The 21,497-nt window shown below is 36.1% G+C and overlaps 1 protein-coding gene across 2 annotated transcripts in view; it reads left to right on the top strand.

Annotated features, from left to right (window-relative positions):
• Positions 1 to 10,693: 10,693 nt before the first annotated feature.
• LOC119797030 (receptor-type tyrosine-protein phosphatase epsilon-like) overlaps positions 10,694 to 21,497 on the top strand; it is a 38,888-nt gene continuing 28,084 nt past the window's right edge. The window contains exon 1 of one of the 2 annotated variants that reach the window (XM_038305878.1): positions 10,694 to 11,158. The gene's annotated coding sequence lies outside the window, so the exon portion shown is untranslated. The remainder of the gene's footprint in view (positions 11,159 to 21,497) is intronic. The other variant, XM_038305877.1, reaches the window with a different exon arrangement.

Raw genomic sequence — 21,497 nt, 5'->3', positions numbered from 1 at the left:
TTGTTTCTCATGTGAATATATATATATATATATATATATATATTTTTTTTTTTGTTATTTTATTATTGTTCTTCCTAGCCATTATGCGGCCATGTAACGTTTTCACTTGTGTGTGATATATGTGTGTCATATCAAGCACTTTATTGTGAAAGGACGCTACAGGAAATGAACCTTTTTGTGTGTGCTTTACTTCCGTTGTTGTTAAGCTAACGCTGCAGGGTGTACTATGGCTGCTGTTATCAGTTATTGAAAATCTACTTTACATGAAGAAAAATAAATACACTTTAATTCAAAGGAAACCTTTGTCATCTTTATTGATCCGTGGATGAAGAAAACATCCTACTAATCGAAATGGAAGGAGAAGAACAAAGTCAAGAAAATGCGACACAGTTTTTTTTTATTTCTAATCTAAATGAATCAAGATCTAAATGAAAATTTGAAATTTAAAGAAACAATAAAAATCTTTATATTGTCCATGAAACTTAGGTGAACACAGAACCCTCCAGTTCACAGGTCAGTATTGGCAGCCCTTCCTATGATGCAGTACCCATTAAGTAACTCTTACCCGTAAAAAGGTTGGGGACCACTAGTCTAGAATGCTGCTTTACAGCGAAACTCCCTTTAAATACCACAACTTACTAGGCTAAAAGCTGTTGTTAGGAAAAAAAAAATCAATATGACTCTTAACTGACCAGACATTTTTGGTTCTTTGATGTAGGATTTAATCTAGAGAGTGGAATGTTGCAGTTCCTTTATAAGTAACCTTATGACTTAACCTCAAAGTTACAGGTGATTCTGCGCCCTGGATCTCAGACAGGAGCAGTGGGAGATAGGGTAAAAAATCCCTGACAGAGAGCGGGGCAGCGGCGGATTGCGGTGCTCTGGAGCTACAAGAGGAGGACTAATGATGGCAAATGGCCTTTACTTATATAGCGCTTTTTCAAGTCAGGACATTTTACCAAAGTGCTTTACAGCACATTCAGTAGGCAATGCAGGTGGGGTGTCTCACCAGAGACACAACAATATTGAAAGCTGGAGTCATGGCTTGAAACGACAAACCTTTTGTTGCAGGACAAATTCCTGCATGCACCCCAATGATGAATGAATTACCATTCCTTTTATGGATTACATTTCAATGTCTTTTCTAAAAGACAACCACAAACCTCTTATGGGAATTCTACACTTAGTCTTATGTCAACGTTACTTTAACATCTTCCATATTGATCGAAAAGACTTGGTATCTGCTGCATCCCTTCAACGCATTTACCTGCCACAACTAGTCCCTGATTGATTGTTGCGAAATGACAAGAAACAAAATTTCAGAATTTCCCAGTACAACGACTGTCAGTTTGCATTCATTGCAGGCTTTGCGTCACTTCCATGTCACTAAAATCGCCAAATTTTGCCAGTGGCATTGCTGCAAACTTGTCTGTTGCAACACTGTGCAATGCATTGGTTGCCTGTACAGTACATAGGAATAAAATGTAAATCTGTCGGCAAAATGCTTTTGGTGTAAACGCACCTTAATTTATACTGATACTTATGATAACAATTCTTTTTAGTCTCTACAGCAGGGGTCTCAAACTCAGATTCTCAAGAGCCGATACACTGCAACATTTAGCAATGCCCCTTCTTCCTCTCAGCTGAATCAAATGACTTAACTCCCTCACTAGTAGGATTAAAGGAGGAGTTCATACTGGAGAAGACTGTGTTGAGGCTCAAAGACCTAAGATTTGCCGGACACTGGCCCTCAACTAAATGATTTTGAGGTGCCTGCTCTACAGTCTAAGCACAACAACTTTATAAATAAATAGAATTATTAATTAATTATTTAACTAATTGAATGATTGAAATAAACAGAGTGGCAGTGGGCACAGGTTCTGTCACAGTTGCTAAAATCCATACATTTTCTCAAGATCAGATTCAGGTTTTTTGGCTCTGCTCTTTCTGGGGATATAGCTGTTTTATGCATTTAATTTGCATTAATTCCATTGAACTTTTCACTAAATTCTATATCTCATAACATCTTAAGGGAAGTATATTTTTCCTTAGAACTGCAAAGCCAAGAATTAACCTTTGCATTGCCGAATAACTGTGAATAATCCCTTCTCAGAACAGATCGATTTTGTAGAGCATTCTGAGCAGTTTCTGAGCCAATCTTAAGCTAAAATAAAGTTTGGTTTGCTAAGGTGTTTGATTCTGCAAAAACGTGGTGGCCTACATGTCCTATGTGCTTCAGCATCTACTTAACCAGCTCTATCATTGCTCATTTTTTGTCATAGTTTTTCAATGTAATTCTGTGAGTTGCTGAGAAAAAACTCTCCTTTCCCAAATGTTTTTCTATGTTTTTAGCATGCTTTCTGCCTAGATTATCAATATTAGATCAATGCATAAATGGAAAATGAAACACCTAAATTCAGACAAACCTGGGGAATGACCAAATATTTTGGGGTTCATAGTATGTCTGCAAATGTATGTCTTCCCTCAATTTAATTTTAAGGCTTTATTTTAATTTAGGCAACACAAAATCCACAGAAAATCAAAACTATATGACTGTAAAGCATTGCTATTGTGACCTTTCCAACAGAACTAAATCACTCAAATTATTATAAATTCAGCCCAGAATATTTCTCCAAATATATGCTTGAAGTAAGATTAATCTGATTTTAAAAAGTACCTTTGCTCTATTAAGTTGGACAAAAATCAGAAGTGCAATTATTTTACATATATATCTGGAGGATGACAGCAAGTTTCCAGCTAAGAAAAGCTGTCATATCCGTAAGAGGGTGTGCCAGTTGGAAAGGTCACAACTGTCTATGGAGAAGAAATGAGGCCGGTAATCATGCTTCTTGCCAGCATTCCACAGGCACATAAAGGACCAGGTGCTTGTCTGAATCTAGATGATCACCCTCTAAGTGAAATCACCGACGCAAATCCAGTTCATTTAAGCAGTGCTATTGTAAGAGGGAGAGAGCTGATCACACTCTGTGCTAGATGGTGAAGCATCTCACGGTATGCAATGGGTATCATGAGGTTAAGATAAATTACTGGTTATGATTGGCTGTAGTGTGACAGACATCTTTGGGAACTCAAATCTTCCGGAACCCCTTATTCTTGCAGGAAATCCAGTATCTAAAGTTTTCCCAGTACTAGCAGCTCTTCAATGTCAACGTAGGATCTTTGAAAACAGTGCATGCAGTTTCACCTCAAGGTCATGTGTGGCAAAGGGTGAGATGAATGAATGGGGTTAATAGACAGTGCTCAAGCTTAATGAAGAGTCCTGATGAGGAGGCAGATTGGTCCCCACTGACAGATCAGCTGCTGCCATTTTCATTTGCATGGGCACAGAGATGCTTCGCAGGAGGAGTGTCACAGCCGACTGCTGATGTCTGTGGTCTAAATCAGCCTTTGTACATATTCTATAAGCGTGTGTGTGTCTTTCCTTTTTTGTAGGATGTCAGCCCAGACTGATCCATTTCAGATATAGTGCTGAGTTCTTTGATCCTTAGCTAGCATTCACACTCCGTCTATGTCCAGAATTCACATCATGTGGCACATTCAGAAACACAATGTGCTGGCGATGGATTTCAGACTGCAATTCAGGCAGCTTTACACACTAATGTATGCTGCACTGAAAGAGTGATCAAAAAGCTGTTAGAGCTTCCATTTCAAGTCAGGGAAAGGGCTTTTTTGCAGTCCACAAACCAACTGAGGATGTGAGCTGGATCCAGTCCACAATCCATAATCATTTTCTTATCAGTTGTTGCTGTGGGTCGGAGCCCAGCTAAGGAATAACCCCTAAAAAAAGTAGAAGAAATGAAGGGCAGAGGAAGGCTGATGTCCTAGCCGGTTGTCTTTGTACTCACTTGCACAGCTGTATATTGAAACCCTTTGTCGTTTTCCACCTGAAACCTTTCCTGATGCTCACTCTGTGAAGGTTAATGAGGGGATAAAGCATTTTGTGATAAAGCACCACCTTCCCTTTTGTGCTGGCCAACAGAAAGGGACAGAAGAATACAAAATGTTTGGTGAACAACTCATTGTGCCCTATTTTACTTCCAAAGCGTAAATGTATCAAGTATACTGTACAGCATATGTGGTGAGTTGGATTGATATAATTACTAAATCAGGATTTTTAATCAAGCAAGCTTGAGCACATAGAAATCCAAATGTAGAAGAAAATCCTACCGACTGTGATGTCAGAATCAAAAACTTGTGATGAGAAAAACTCCCTGATGTAAGGGAGTGATGAAGGTCAGTTCAGGGTGTTTTTAGGACAAAAATCTATTTGACATGCAGGTTGAAAAAAAAAGGAAAAACAAAAAGGTCTTCTGAGCCTTGAGGAAGTAAGTGTACCTGCAGCATAGTGCCTCTGAAACCATAAAAATGACCTTAATAGAAAGCCTCAGAGCTGTGTCACTTTAAAAGACAAAATGTTAATATAAACAAATAAGCAGAAAGAATAAAAGCTGTCTGGTAAAATCTCTGAATGTGAGCAGAATTGTACATTTTTCCTTTTTACACAAAGATTTAAACATTACTCTAATGATACCAGAATGGAAAATGGGATAAATCTAAAACACTGCATATGCATAGCTTAGCATGTGCAAAGACCACAGTTGCATTTTAAGAACAACACTGCCCTCAGCTGACATATGGTGTTATCCACAGGTACCATAAGATTAGTATAAGGCTTTATATCAGAGTTTAATATAAAAATGAACTTGATTACTATATAAAAAGTTGCTAAATCTTTTCAGTCAAAGGTATTCCTAATAGGATAAAGCTTTTAACGTTGATTCAATATAATTTCAGTTAAATTAAGTAACGTTTTCTTTTTTTTTTTTTTTTTAGTAATTCCATTATTAAATCTCTAATTATATTCAGTCAGTTTCACTACTTATCTACTTAGCATTTTTTCATACACAATTGAGGGCCACACATACTGCTTCATATGGAATAAGATAGCCATACCACACTTGTGAGGTACATGAATATCTTGACATGGGAGTGCTCACACACACAAAGTTAGGAACATTAATTTCTGCTTACATATGTTAAAAAAGACTTAGATACTTTAGCTTTTGAACCTTTTGAACAGAAAAATGTGTTTCAACGATTCACCAAAGAAAATAAGAAGAAAAAAACAGTCTAAAGCAATACCCTCCCTATATCTTCGCTTGAGGCAGTGGGGGCTTGAAGAATGAAGAATGAAGAAAGTGCGAGCACGACGACAAGGAGAACCGCTAAAAATACAGTAACAGTTCAGCAAGTTAAAACACAGGTAATAAGGGGAAAGGCATCTAGACACAGGTAAGGAAGAATAAGGTAACTGGCACAGGTGAGCTTAACTGTTAAGGTGGCAGTTTGGAGGGAAGGTCGGGTAACTGACGAATACCCTACAATTACTAATACCATATAGTACATCTATGTTTCTGACCTGGGTTCAAATCCAGCCTGTGGTCATTTGCCTCACGCTCACCCCCTCTCTCCTACCCCTCTTCCTGTCACCCCACTGTACAAAAAACTGAGCCACTACTGCTTTACAAACCTCAAAAAAAAAAAAAAAAAAACTTCCTATCAGTCTGATTGATACTCTACTCAAACATTATAAGTAAAGGCTTGAAAAATTGAGTCTGTCCTAAATTATTGATGAAAAATATATTTATCATTTTTATGTGTTTCAAGACAGAGAAGACAGGTTACAGTAGAAGTATCATTGTTTCCCATAAAGTGAGTACTCTGGCTATACAGAGTTTATCTCGTTTATCAGAGAGACAATCTGTGGAAAATTCAGCAGCAATGATCCTCATCTGATTGTTTCTGCAGTCAGTTTTTTTTTCTCTCTTCGTGGCTGAACCAAATCACAAAATGCTGAATAGTAGACAGATTGAAAACTGCACTGTGGAATATGGCTCTAAGGCGCAGTAATTTTAATAGATATAGAAAAACACTCCCCTGGGTTTGCTCCAATGTTACTAAAACTCATGTTGGACATCTGTTACTGCCAGTGAATTACGAAGGAAGTTATCCACTGAAAGGGAATGGGTGGCCCAGTGAGCTGAGTGCTTAAGGTAAATGGTAGCTGGATTGATAGAAAGGATGACTGATGGTAAAGGCCGAGATGCAGTGCACAAAAGCCTTTTGACCACAGACATCAGGGTGACTGGTCTGTAGCTACTGAAACCTGGGATGCTGAGTTTCTTAGGGAATAGAACGTCGGAGCTGCATTAGGAGCGGTAAAGAACCGTTAGACAGCTCTAGAGACTTGTCAAAAATCTGATAGGTGTCAATTGGTCTGCACAGCCTCTAAAGCATAAGGTATTGTGTCTTTCGTGACCTTTTAACTCTGGTAAAGCCGACATATATCTTCTGCACATACCTTTATTGCAGGCAGGGGGGGGCACCAGGATGAAGGAAGGGGATTAAATATGTAGAGTTGGTGTCAAAGGCTGCAGATAATCATTGTGAGTGGGTGATTGGACAGAGGGTGTGAGAGGCTGTTTTTTAAACTTGCAGGCGAAATTTTAAGAGTCTAACAACCAGATAAAGGGGGGTGTTCTGCTGGCCTTTCTGTTCTGATGGAGAGGAATTGAATAAGAAAGGCATGGATTTTTTAAATTTCAGAATAATTCAGCGTCTATATTCATCGATGATTATTTTCAATCCTAATCATGTCAGTAATCAAATACATGAAATAAATAAATGAACAAATTCGCCATAAAATTTTGACTTTTTTTGGTAAGAAATTATTTTTGGCTGCATTTGTAGTTTTTACTGTTTTTTTTTTTTTTTGCAAACAACCTGTCACAAATCACTGAAATGTACTTCTGATCCTCGGTTTTCCAGAGATAAAATAACGTATTGCACAAAAAAGATTATTAATAAAACCTTGCATATTTTTATTGTGCTGGAATTTTGGTTCAAAAACAGAAGCAACAAGACAAATTGAATATAAGCACATTCTTTATTGACCTGACCATCTGAGAAGCAAACGGCTTAAATATAGTCAATCCAGGAGGAGCATATCTTAATAGAAAAACAGACAATGATGCAGTGTCACTTGTGGATGTTCTACACGATGATAAGAAGTACATGTACTGTATGTTATGCCTTTTGACAAGCCATTTACTGAGGCTACTTAAAGAAATTGAAGCAAAGCCTGGAAAAAAAAGCGTTTAATGTATTTTGAAATAGGTTGCATTTATTTAAAAGCATTTCAAAAGAATTTATTTGTGCTGTTCATAAAAGAAAAACTGTAAACATGTAAAAACTATAACTAACATTTACTAATACATAAATAACTTGTATCCCATCATATTGATTGGTATGTTAAAAGGTTTAATAAATGTTTTGTAGCTGATGTGTCAGTATCCTGAATATGCAAACATGAAAAAATAACTATCAATCTGTTATATAAGTAAATCTTTTGTTTTTTTTCTTTCAACTTTCATATTAGTTTCTTTCGTGTTTGCTAACTTTTTCCTTTTTTATTATTCCTCTCAAATTATGTTCAGTTCTAGTCCGAACTAGAACTAGAATAATATTGATTGAGAGTGAAAATGTACAAAGGTTTACATTTTTTTCTGGACTTACCGTAATTGTTTTCCACACAAAAAATAATACTTACACCCTCAAATCCATGCACTTTGTTTGTAAAAATGTCCCTCGTCGTGTTACACCTTAGCTACCATCAACAATCTCATTGCAATCTCAATTTTGGCAGGATAGTTCACTTCTTTCATGGTTGGGCTAGTTTAAACTGATGCAGTCACTGACACTGGCTTAGCCTTTAAGCATTTTAATGTTGGAAAACAATTATTTTACCTTATTAGTTTTAATGTGTTCATGGGTAATTGATATAATTGGGATGGTTAAACTTTAACACTAAGTACGTTTCACAAGGTTACAATCATAATGATAATAATATGAGTTAAAGTTGAATAATTTTGAGGTATTTCTCCAGCTGTTTAATGCAGCAGCACCAACAGTAGTGAAACAGACCCAAAGCATGGTGCAACTTTCACATTGCTTTAAAAATTCAAAGTTTAACTTTGGTTCTAAATATCGTTCCTATATTTGTGGTTAACCGTTGTCTTGTCTTACTTTAAAAACCTTCTCCACAAAGTGTTTGGGTTGTCTGAGCGGGTAAGAACTGGAAGGCAAACATTTTGGAGGTTGTTCTTCATTGGGCAGCACCTTTTGAGTCACCATCACTGTTAAACCTATTCAGTAACAAGCCTTTTGAAACAAGATGTTAATGAAATACGAACAATTAGTTTATGTTTTTAATACACAGATCTGCCAGTAAAATGTAACTACTAATTATGTTACATTTAAACAAGTGAAGCAGTTACCTTCTCATATATAGTAGAGCCAGGCTGGTTTGAATTGTTTTCCCTTAATAAAATAAGAGCACTAATTGAAAACTACTGTTTGTATTTACTCTGGTTATTTTCATCTGATGTTCAATCTTGTGTCATGATCTAAAGCATTTAAGTATGACAAAAATCATTTACAAAATTTTTGTGAAAGGGGCAAATATTCCCACCGCAAAAAATTCAAACATGTGCATCATTTTCTAGAGTTGAAATATTTCCTATATTTTAGTAACTATTTCTGATCTACTCCTAATTACTGACTGAACTGATAAACATGAGGACCAAATCTTCTCCAAGTTATATTATATCACTCTGGATTTGGAATATATTTTTGCTCTTAGCTGTAAGATGCAAACAGATGCTTGTTTAAGTTAGACAGTAGGGCATTAAAATACACCAACTAAGCTATGTACCGGTAAACAGAATTTAGAGTGAACGAGAAGTTAAAATAGTTTGGTTCTCTTTGGTATTTTCTTCTGTAAGTTAATGAACATAAGAACAACCAAGCTGTTTCCAATTAAATCACCCAACGATGGAATCTCTAAAGCATTTATTTGTTTTTAATATTCATTTAAAAAAAGACATTCTGGAACAGCAGATCAATACATTACACAATATATATCTATACTGAAGAGAATAATTGACATTAATATCTAGTTATTTTGCAGAAGGAGGAGTATGCTTCATCTGATAAGAATCTATTTCTATTACAATTTCCACAAGAGGTCAGCAAAGCTTTATGTTTATAATAAATTGTGTTTTCGTGTCATTGGGGATTACTTCATGCTGCATGCTCTGGAGCATATTTGTTTAGGATTTTCAAGCTGTCACAAACCATCCCTACATTTCTATCAATCTTTGTCAACCTTAAACATGCCCTCAGGGCCACATCGCCTTAAAAACCCAGGACAGTTTTTTTTTTTTTTTTTTTTTACATTTGCCCTTTATCAAAATTGCCCAAGAGTTTTTCATGTGAATCGAAATATCAAATTTGAGAGTTTCACATAAAGGCCACTTGCTTTGCAGCAGTAATGCTTAGGGAATGTGACAGTAACATTATCTACAAAAGCAATTAGTACACATACAGTGGGGCCTTGTTAAATTCCTTCAGTGTCAACACCTTTTAGCATGTTGCAAATTTAAACCATACTGAGTTTTTCCAAGTATCATATATCAATGCAAAGTGTTGTGTAATAGTGAAGCGCAAGCAAAATAACAAATGTACACATGTGTGGTGCGTCCTTATTTGAAACATTTTAATATAGCCCTAGACAAAACTGCCCTCAGATGTCACCTAATTAGTACATAGAGTTCACCTCAACTGCTCTGCAAAGATGTGGCTTAGTAGATATAGCATCAGAGAACAATAAAGTATCTTAAAGACAAAGAAACTTACCAGACAGATGAAAGAAGTCATTTTTTGTCATTTATCGTGTGAAAACAAGAATATTCTGAGCTATAACCAGTTAAGATCAACACATATTGTTCTTTCATTATAAGATTCATTGAAAATTTGTTGGTTTTGCTTTTTTTTTTAAAGTTTGATCAAATATTCAAACTGAAACAGTTATTTTGGGAAAAAAGAGATCTCAAGCATCTCTATCTATAGTTTTGCATCGATTAAAACCCTTCCATCCCCTTCAGACTCAAGGGATTTAGTATCTTATATGGGCTGGACTATCTTAAAAAACAAAAACAAAACAAAGCAAATACAGGAAAATCCAGAAACTCCTTAAAATGATCTTTGCACACTATCCATGTGTTGAAATGGCTTTCTGTGGATTTTCTTGTACAGAAATAGGCATAGCCCTCTCATTCCGTACATTCTTATATCTGGTCTATATGTTTTAAATGTAAAAGCAGAATGCTCATTTAGCATTACATCTTTAAGGCTATCTTGGACCAGTTGTTGCTTATAATGGTCGAAGGGGGAATTTTTTTATTATCTACACACTGCAAAAAACATCTGGAAATAAGTAAAAGAATTCTTAAGTTGAGTGTATTTACCCTTAATTTTAGCAGATAGATAAGATGATTTGCCAGTGGAGCATTTTCACTTCTAAAATAAGATAATTAGATAATATGCATTTAAAATAAGACAATGCAATGGTGTTTTCCTATTTTAAATGTAAATTGTCTTTTTCCATTGGCATAGTATCTCGCTTACCTCTTCAATTCAATGAAAAATGCACTTAATTTAATCTAAAATTACTCATTTAGATTTCAGTTTTTTGCTGTGCACGTCTGCAGCATCACATGACATGAAAACGCGCACATCAACCCCCCCGAGCATATAGCTGCAGGAATGTTACAACTTGAAACCTTTCTTTATATTGAACAACCATCAGGCTAAAATATCAACTGTTAAAAAACACAAGAAACGAGGGAGCGTATTGGAGATTGAGCTTTATTTTCTACATAGACTTGCCCTTTGTCGTCCAGTGATACAGGAATGTAAAGGATGCTGAGCGTCCACCTGATGGTGCTTTGCGCCCGGGGGAGGGTCTCTCCATCCTGCGCTCTGCCATAACTCGGCCCAGCTTTGGCAGGCAGACGCGCATCCTTAGAGAGGTCTGCTGGAAACATGATCACCAAGGGAATCTAAACACATTCCTCGGGTCTGGTCGGACGTGTCGACATCTTCATGTGCGAAGCGTTATTCTCCAAAGACGAGAGAGCAAGAGTCGAGGCGAGGCGTCGGATACAACAACAACAAGCAGAAGCAGACAGCATCAGCCGCTGCAGCGTGAGCAACGAGGTCAGCGTGAAGCTGCGCGGTAAGATGCGGACAAAAACACAGGCTTTTCACTATGCGCTTTATGCGTAAACGGCGACTCATTTAACGCTATGCTGCTTTACGATTTCCTTGACGATTAAAATGCGCTCTACGCGTTAATAACATTCAGGTAACGCAGGATTGGTCATTCTATCTATGCTCTCATCCATATACATCGTCAACATGGGCCGTAGTAAATATGGGTTACTGGAGCAAATCTATGCGCCCATTAACCTCTAGCTTGTAATATGGGATTAGGTTGATCTCAATACACACATCCAGCTATTGTAATTTGTTTTTTAAATGTTACCATAGCGTAAAACAATTAAAAATATGTGGATCCTGTTAAAATAATAGCAAGACAGCTGATGACATAGGAGAATAAAGGAGAATATACTACAGTGTAGGCCTCTGGCATAGTCCTCTCTTATTATAGTGGGTACTGTAGCTTAAAGTCAGCAGAGAAAAGCAATATAGGCTACAATGAATATGTCCCCCTGCAGATTACTTCTGCTTTTAAAGCTATTTTCCATATTTTGTCTCACCAAACAAATTTCAACATCTTAAGATTACCCAACACATTTAACAACTGTTTGAATTCTGAAATGCCTAAAAACCTTAATATACAGTAATAGTTTCACCCCAGACCATATTTAATCATCTATTAACTGTGATAAAACACATTTTTGACAACTGGGTATACTTTTGCTTGTCTGCAGCATCAAGAAGTGCTTTTTTGGAACCTGTAAAGAAATATGAATTAGACTTTTTAATCTCTAAAAGCTAAACATCATATCAAGATCTTAAGCAGTTCTTTGAACACAGGAAAAGGAAATAATAAATCACTGCTATCCATTAGTCTAGATAAGAGACAAAAGCCATTTATTAGGCTACGGTAACAGCAGCGGAGAAAACTTAAATTGGTTTTGTTCCTTCCTACTACTGTGAGGAGGCAAGGGATTTTAGAGCAACTTCTACACTAAATCAGTCAATAGTTTTTAGTTTTTTTAGATTTATATATCAAAAAGAACCAGGGAAAAATGTAGATGCATTGGAGAATTTTCAAATTAAAAACCGCTGCTTGCCAAAAAAAAAAGGCATCTTGCATCAGCATTCGAAATGTGTATGATTGAGAAAGGTTTTGGGAGAAAACATTTATAAGAATTATTAGACTAAAGTCTAACTTTTTAAGGTATGTTTACTGTTGTGTCAACTGTTGAACCACCACAGCATTTTTTAGAAAAAAATACATTTTACGTACAATCCAACATGGCTGCTTTGCTACTTTGGGTTCCTGACAAGTTGCAGTCATCAGCTGTTTTACATGGACACAAATAATTGAATTGAAGGCCTGATCAGATCAAAATGTTTCATGTAAACATTCTAGACTGAAGGTCTTAATGTGATTCTGTTAGATCAGAAAGATTGTGGGAGGTGTTTTTTTCTGATTGCCATTCTGGTTGTCGTCCATGCACTAACCTATTTGGATCTTTGGAGTAAAATCGACATCAGCATGATTTTTTTTTCCTCTACTAACCTTCATTCACTGGCCCCTGGTTCTCCTTGGTGGAGGACGTGGCTCTAAATGTAAAGTGTGCATAAACATGCCATCCTCTTCTCTGCCCATGAAGCAAAGGAGCATTAGCATAAAATACAGCTGTGCCCTTAGTTTAACTAAATGACCACTAAAAACAAAATTATGATGCAACAAAGATACATAGTAGGAAAAAAAACAACATCAACAGATTGAATAACCGAAGAAAAACAAATGTGAGGGTCGGTCACGAATAGAAGCTAAAGATGAGGATGAGTGGAGGAATACGGGTTTGTTTACAAAACAGGCAGCTTCTTCCTTTACTAGTAAAGCCTTCCTTGAAAACTAGGCAGTTCTGCGCATGTTCAAATTAATTAATCTGAGCGAAAACTTGGTATATGTATGCACAGGTCATTAGCGGATCATTGTATTTAGTGTCCATGTAAAAAGAGATTTTGAACTTTCAATCAACAAAGATTTAGATAACATCCAAGAAATTTTGCACATGTAAAGGTAGTTAATGATGGAACCATGAATTCATCAATGCCAAATGAGAATCTTGAAACAGAATTTATGACCAAGACTTAGCAAAAAGGTTTAAATCTACAGTGTGTAATAATTACAGGGATATACATTTAGAAATGTAATATATTATACATAACTATTTATTTATCATCATCTACAAGCTCAGCCTCTTAACCTTAATATTTGCGTTGCCTTAGAATTTGTTATTTATAATTACATAGTGATAGTGATGTCTGCCATGGAGGCAGACATCTTTGCGCTACGGCAGCGCAGAGCCAACAAACTAGCAATTGCGAGATTGCCCATTACAATAGCATGCTGCGTGATGATGCTGTTACCCGCCAGTATACTTATTTAGCAATGTCCCTGACGTTTCACAGGTAATGATTCAGTCATTTTCTGTAAAATAATTTTCTGGATATATACCTCGGTTACTTCTCTCTGGCTCCTTTGGAGATCTTCAAGCCTTTCCTCCTCTGCTCGAGTCACCCCGCTGGCTCCTCTCCCTCGCCTGGCCCCGGCTGCACGCCCTGCACTGCCCTCTTCCTCGCCTTGTAACCCCCGTGCCACAAACAAGACTTGGACTCTGTAAACGGGGAATATATATTTTTCCAACAAACACAATCTCGCTGTTAAACTAATGAGTACAATTACTTCGTCTGTTTATATCACCATGCAAAGCGGCTCACCAAAACGTCACAACGATGTAGAAAAAATAACGGGTATATTTATTATCTTAAGTCTACATGAAATCTATACCCTACTCAGACTAATGAAATACTATCTGTAAAATTATCTATGTAAACAAACCTCATCACTTGAGAAGGTAGGTGATGTGGACGTCGTGAAAGAGATTTTGTCCCATAACGCTCGCCGTACTGTTGGGGGGGAGAAGCCGTGGGGGGGAGATGTTCATGTTGCTGCGGTCTGCAGTCTGGACGTTAGATGGCGCTGAAAATTACACACTGTAGCTTTAATTAAAGAAAACAATCTAAATGAGAAAGATAAAAAAAAGTCAAAATGTGGACAGCATCTGTTTAAAGATTCTGTACCTCCAAAGATCTCTTCTATGGAAAACCTTTGATGTTGTTGTAATTTATAAAATAAAATATGCAAGAAGGACAGGTCCACAAATATCTTGTAGCTTCTAAAGGTCTTATTGACAGGTATTAGAAATTCTAAATGGGAATTGTTTTTTTTTTCTTTTTTTTTTCAAAGTTTATACAGAGTTTTTAGTTCAGGGGCCAGATGTGGACAGTTTATTTCCCTAGAAAATGAAATCATAAAAATAATATATTTCTGAAGTAACATTTTGGATTATGTTTAACTGTGACAAAAAAATAAATAAATAAATTGAAGGAATCTGTAAGGGGGGTAAAATTTTTTCACAGCTTTGTCATTTTGCATTGACAATCGTATTTCTTCTTCCAGTTATTATTATTAATGCTAAACACTTTAATTGGAACATAATATAGAATAACATATATATTGTTTGGACATGACAAGGTAACATCCAAGAGAAAAGCAATGTCCAAGGTTTGCCAGCAAAACATTGTCCAAGTAATCCTTTTCTATTGTTTTACTATTAAGTTGTAGTGCTGATTAGGGCTGCAAATAACGATTATTTAAGGTGATACATCTTATTTTTTCGATTAATCGATTAATGACCAGAAAGCAAAAAGAAGATTTTTTACGCAATTAAACCAAGTGAAAATAAAACGTTCCACTTGAGGAGTTCTAGATAGGGCAGATTGACTGACAAAAATTTTGTTATTTATCTTATATGCACAATATTTACATATATTTGTACAATTTCAGAATAATTACTGCTGTAAATGTCTTGCTTTGCCAAAATCACGATTAATCTGATTCATTGTTTCAGCCCTAATGGTCAAGTTATTGTCGTTTCAGTGGTTAGCAAAAGTTAGTAATGACACTCTTACTGCAACATCTCATGCAACAAACTGTCTTGAACTTTTCTGATAATTTTATACCACAACCAGCAATAACCTTTTTAGCAATTTGATCTACAGCAGCTAATCAGGTACAGTAGGACAGACCTTGAGAAAACACCCTAAAAAACAGCAGCGATCGCAACATAACTAATTTGTTTCTGCTTCTAACAACTTTAAGAACAAAATGTCACTTTCCTGCCTAACACATAAAGCAATTATTTAAATAGCATTTATTACAGGCTTGAATTATTTTGCCTATTGACCATAACCTGATTCACAATAACCTACATATCAGCTTCTTTCTTGATTGAGTGGCCTATTAAAAGCTGATGTTAATTGTCAAATTACCTCAGAATATTGAGACAGTTACAATATACCCTGGAGGGAGTTCTCATCCTATATTTAGACAAAAGATGTAAGATACTTTTCTTGGGGGAGATATTTCAGCATCCTCAGTGAAATAACAAGGTTAGCATATTGGTAATCTGACAGAACGTAAAGGCATTCTAAGAGGTTTTCTTTAAGTTTGAATAGAATATGTTTTTCAATAGAATAGACGTCTCACATAAAAAATTTTTGATTTAGTTTTGAGTTGATATTATTTAAAGAAAATAAAGAATTATTTAGAGGTTCTTGATGTTTTTAGTAGTTAACAAGCAAAACCTCAACCTCATGTAAAGATGTATTACAGTATACATAGTGGCAAATATTTATAGCCTTTTTTCTTGTTATTTTGATCATTACTGTATGCTTTTCATATAACATAACACAACTAGCAAGTCATCAGTCAGAGCTGATTAATCTGAATAAAGTCTCATTACAGTAAGCAGCTGACATTAACACTTCCTTTGGTAAAATGTGTTAGCTGCTCTATAGTTGACTTGTCAAAGCAGATATTTGGTTTATATATTTTTGTTAGGTGTTAGGCTTTAGATGCAGCATAGGCATTTAACTTTGTTACTTTACATTAGCAACAATACATAAATAAATCGAGTCTTTGTATTGTAAAACTTTGCTTTAGATCATTTGAATAAATTGGTGTATCAGTGAAATATGCATCTATGCAATTGCAAGTGTGAGCTTTGTTCTTAAACAGATATGTTATTTATTTTAGAAAGTGACTGCAACAGTGCTGAAATGCACAAATATATCTCACGCTTATCAACTTTAGATGCTTATTGTGGCACAGAAGGGTTTTGCAAGTATATTTGTGGCGAAACACTGCTCTCGATCAAAAGAGGAAGTGTCTGTTGTCATTCTGTGATCCGGCAAACAAAGCAGCTTATCGAAAACTACTACAGTTTAACAGGGAGCACACATTGCCATGACTGAAACCACAGAAAGCAGGGTTATATATGTACAATCTGCACAATTTAGTGTGGGAGTTGTTCAAAATGATGTCTGTAACTTAAACTTAACAGTAGTTTCATATGTGTACTGCTGAGGATTGTTTTTATGTTCAGTTTTGCACATAATACCATTTGCAGTGAATCCCAGGAAAGAAGCTTACTCCTTTATCCTTGGCTGAGCTGCAGCTGAACAAGTGAGGCTGTAATTGCAATGATTATCATCTACTGTCCCCGGTTTCACCTATTGTGTCCCAGAAGTGTCATTTTCAGAGTCCTCAAACTGGAGGCTGGAGATTACTTTTCTCATCCTCCTAGCTCGCGTGGATAAAATTGAATTTTCCCACGACAGGATAGCTGCTTATTATGAAGCGCACTTTTCAAGGCACTGCTCCCACACACTGGATGCTGTGGACTATTTAGCCAAGGTTTAGATTTTGCGTCGGTGGAAAGTTACAAGAGTAAGAAACAATTGTTTCTCTGTGTCTTCAGTCAGCAAAACAGCAGGGAACATAACAGATGCATTCAAGCTTACCATAATAGCATTTTTTGTTCAAGTAGATTCTCAGTGTATTTTCTGAGAGGATTTTTATCATAATCTATACAATTTCATTCTCTTTGTCTGTTTTGTTTGTCTGTGTGTCTGCTTATCTAACTGGCCGATAACTAGGTAGACGTGATTTGTAATTAATGTTTTCTGGCTCTAGAATATCTTGTCATATGCCCTTTAACCTAAGTAGTGTAAATCTCCTCCCTAATCGCTGAGCATCAGTGATAAACATCACAGCATTTATGGTTATTTTAGGTCATGACCTCAATATTCATGTTTTAGGCTGACATTGAGCAACACCCATTTTTTAATCCTGAAAAACAAGCTGACCACATATTCACATCATAGCTATGGAGCTCTATAGTACTTAATGCTGTCTATTTTGGGTGGGCTGGATGATACCTGCACACAGATAAAATTTTAATAATCTCAATATTTTTCTTTTTAGTCAATCGAAAGGGCAGAGAGAAAGATATTTTTCCTGTAATGAATAACAACAGGGATAATATAAGCTTGGCTTCCTTTTTGATTGAACTGTCAGAACTAATTTCGTTTGGAACGTTAATTAAAGTCTAATAAATTACTTTAGATTAGTGAAATAGCTGCAGAAATACATATTTGTAATTTCTTCTTAACCTGCCACAGACACAGGTTAGATCACAGTAGACTTATTACTGTAACATTCAAAAGAATACAACATATTGCTTTCCGAAGGATTTTATTGCTATGGTATTATGTACTTTATCACCACTTTTAATCAATATTTTGCAGTGTTAAAATTCCCTAAACCCTCTGAGTAACTGTCTTGGTCTTAGAGCCAAGTCCACAAAATAGCCTGGAATTGCAACAAGAGGCTAGATTTTTCTTACAACCACAAAAAGGCTTAAGCATCACTATTTTGCTCTTTTAAAAGTGCAAATCATATTTCATTGACAGATTAAGTTAGGTTCATGTTTTTTTTTTTTTTTGGTCTGCTTCAAAAAACAGCTGTGCTATGGGGCTTTTTGACATAATGTTTTCAACATAACAGTCCAGTATCACTGTGAGGGTCTTCACATATTGAACTCTTCAGTCTCTAGCATTTGTATATTTCATTGTGCACATTTGAACCTCATATTAAGATTTTATTTTCAGTTAAAGGAATGCTAGTAAGAATAGTTTTTATTTATCTCTAACAAAAGCACAGTTTTCTCCATTGGACTTTCACAACTTTTAAATATATAGATTTTGTTTCTTTTTAAGAGGTGCAAATCAGCTATACAATAGTATATTTGCTTTATTTTATTATATTGGATCATATTAGGGATTCTAGGCCCTGCTTCTTTTTTCTAAATGAGCATGACTTAGGTTTGTCCCATTCCACAGGGATGGAGCATAGAGGCCTTATTTTTTAAGAAATCCTCTGACTTTTTGTTTTGATGTGCCAGAGTTCTGGATGCTTCCTACTATGCACCCCATCCCAAAGTTTTAACAGTGTTTATGTTTAAGATGTGATTTTCCTGCTGTAAATTACATAAAAACCCATTTTACACATATTATTAATCATAATAATGACTGATAGTAAAAAGCTAAAGGTGTTAATGCTTACATTTTGGCAAAATGAAACATCTAAATTGAAATCCATAACATTGGCATTCGTTTACGCATTAAAGCACATTCCGTTCTTGATATTATTACTGGTGTTTAAAGTTGTGTAAAAATAAACCCACTGACATTCTTAATGTCCCTGTTGTTTATAGGGCTAATTTTCTTCTGGGATGATATCCACATGATCTGGCAGATTATATACCCCAATGAGTAACAAAAAGCGTACATTTTGTGTCTGACAAATGAAAAAATGTGTTAATAGCAGAAGTACTAATCCTTGAGTCAAGAATTCTGCTATGACTTTTTTAAATGATCTCTTGAGCAGTATGAAGTTTGATTAGATGCTTTCAATGGAAACTCTCTTACAGTACATACACCCCACTGCCAAAGGTAAATTTTTTAAGAACTTGGAAAAGCTGTTTTCAGACAGGGGAAATTGGTGCTTTTTACGTATTTTTAAGTTAATTAATTCCCTTTCCCACTGCTCAGGTCAGTTGAGTCATCTCGATTACTCTACTAATTCACGTACTCTTACTTGATCTTATTAGTCATATGAGGATTAACTGATTAGAAGCCATTTTCCTTGAATCAAGAGGATTTTTCCATAACATAAAGGGCTAAGTATTTTTTTTTTTTACAATATCCTGAATAAGGAAAGATAGTATATCCTTATATTTTAATAATTTATTGTGCCATCTATATTAGACACTGACCAAATAAACTAAAAAATCTTACACATTATTACATTTACTTATAAGATATAAAAAACCAGAAACCTTAGGTTACTTAATAAAAAAAATGAATAAATGTGAAACCTTAATGATTTTCAATGTACAGAGATGTAAATATAGAGAGGTTATTTCACTCTAACATGCTCTCACACTATTTACCACTTCATTTCAATAAAGTGAAAGCTAACTGTGTTAAAGCTCTCTGGGTTTTGCCTAATTCCGCCATCAGTCTCGGAAGAGACTTTGTGCCATTAGCATAGCTTTTAAATGGGTGAATTCTGGTGGATTCCAGAGAAATGTTAAAACTTGGCTCTATTAAAGGAATAGTACACCCAAAACATGATTAGCCTTCATTTTCTACTCACCCCCATGCTGAACAACACTCTGGAGTACTTTTTTGATATCTCAAATGCATCTGGAGATCTGGGAGGCTTCTTGCTGTCTGCTGACATTCAAATAATGGAGGTCTATGGTGCCCGAGACAGAAAGGTCCATAAAAGTCCACAAAAAACGTGTCAATATTCCTCCATACTGCTCGTCCAATGTATTCCAAGTTTCCTGAGTGGGTAGCATCCAGAATTTACTCGAAACAAAGTCATTTAGAATGTTTTTAGAGCATAAACAGTAGTGTATAGGATTTCCTGAAAGCGCGCACGTGCGCGATCACGACGCTACGGAAGCCGGCAGACCAAACCAGCGCATTCAGCTCGGCAAAGAACTCATGCTCTTCCTCAACACTGAAGTCCTCAGACATTTTTCTTTCGTTGTTTCTTTCTTTGCACAGGTAAACAGCACATTTCTTCTTCTATGCTTGCATTATTGGCAGAGCAGACGCTGAATGCGCACTTTCATCTGGTTAGGTCTGCCGGCTTCCGTAGCGTCATGAACGCGCCGGTGCGCGCTTTCAGGAAATCCTATACACTACTGTTTATGCTCTAAAAACATTATAAATGACTTCGTTTCGAGTAAATTCTGGAGGCTACCCACTCAGGACACTTGGAATACATTGGACGAGCAGTATGGAGGAATATTGACACGTTTTTTGTGGACTTTTATGGACCTTTCTGTCTCGGGCGCCATAGACCTCCATTATTTGAATGTCAGCAGACAGCAAGAAGCCTCCCAGATCTCCAGATGCATTTGAGATATCAAAAAAGTACTCCAGAGTGTTGTTCAGCATGGGGGTGAGTAGAAAATGAAGGCTAATCATGTTTTGGGTGTACTATTCCTTTAAGTGCTTTAAATAACAAAACCTTGTCCACCTACAGTGTTTATAGTTGGCATGTCTTTTTCTATCATGTTAAAAATGCTCTGTGTAATACCCTCAATGTTTCTATCATCATATCCTCACGTTCAGAGCACAGCAGAGAAGTTTTAATATTCAGCAATGCAGCATTTTCAAATAGGCGCTACTTAGGTGATAGCTTAAGATCTGTTGAATAGGGTTGTCAAAAGTATCGATACTCAAAAAAGTATTGATACTGAAAAGTTGTATCCGGATACAATACTCATTTTCAAAAGTATCGATACAGTGCTACCACCAGTGGCACCTAAACAGTCATTCATTTTATGCGCAGATTAGAGGAAAATGCTTTTTTCTGTAACAGGTGCAGCTACTGAGAATTATTTTATAACTGGTTTGGCTAGTGTCATTGTTATGTGTGCAAAGCATAGCCAAGGAAGGAACACTTAATTTTAATTTTATAAGTTTTTTTATCAAGCTTGCTTAATATTGTGCACAGCATACAACCTCAAAATATTGTTTATTGTATTTATTTATCTATTTTGTTGTATTTTGTTTATTCATGAAAAAAGAAATTTTGGAGTCGTTGTTTTTATCCTTAGTATCGGTATTGAGTTGAAAAGTTTAGTATCGTGACAACTCTACTGTATTTTTATTTTAGTATTTTTATTTACTAATAAAAGTGCATCATTGTTAAAACTGTTGCTGTGTTCAAATCCAGCAGCTGCGTCCTCTGAAGGCCAGATTCGTCGGCCGATTACATCATAGCGTGCCGCTGCCTGTCCGGATTGGAAGGCGCCTTCCTATGCGGCCGACATATGTAGCCTTCTTTTTGCCCATTTGGGAGGACGGGTCTGGTGTATCCTTCA

The sequence above is a fragment of the Cyprinodon tularosa genome, unplaced genomic scaffold, assembly GCF_016077235.1.
Source record: "Cyprinodon tularosa strain WSP-4 unplaced genomic scaffold, ASM1607723v1 ctg569, whole genome shotgun sequence".
Taxonomy (NCBI): domain Eukaryota; kingdom Metazoa; phylum Chordata; class Actinopteri; order Cyprinodontiformes; family Cyprinodontidae; genus Cyprinodon; species Cyprinodon tularosa.
Note: the sequence above shows the minus strand (reverse complement) of the source record. Positions and strands in the feature narration are given on the sequence as shown.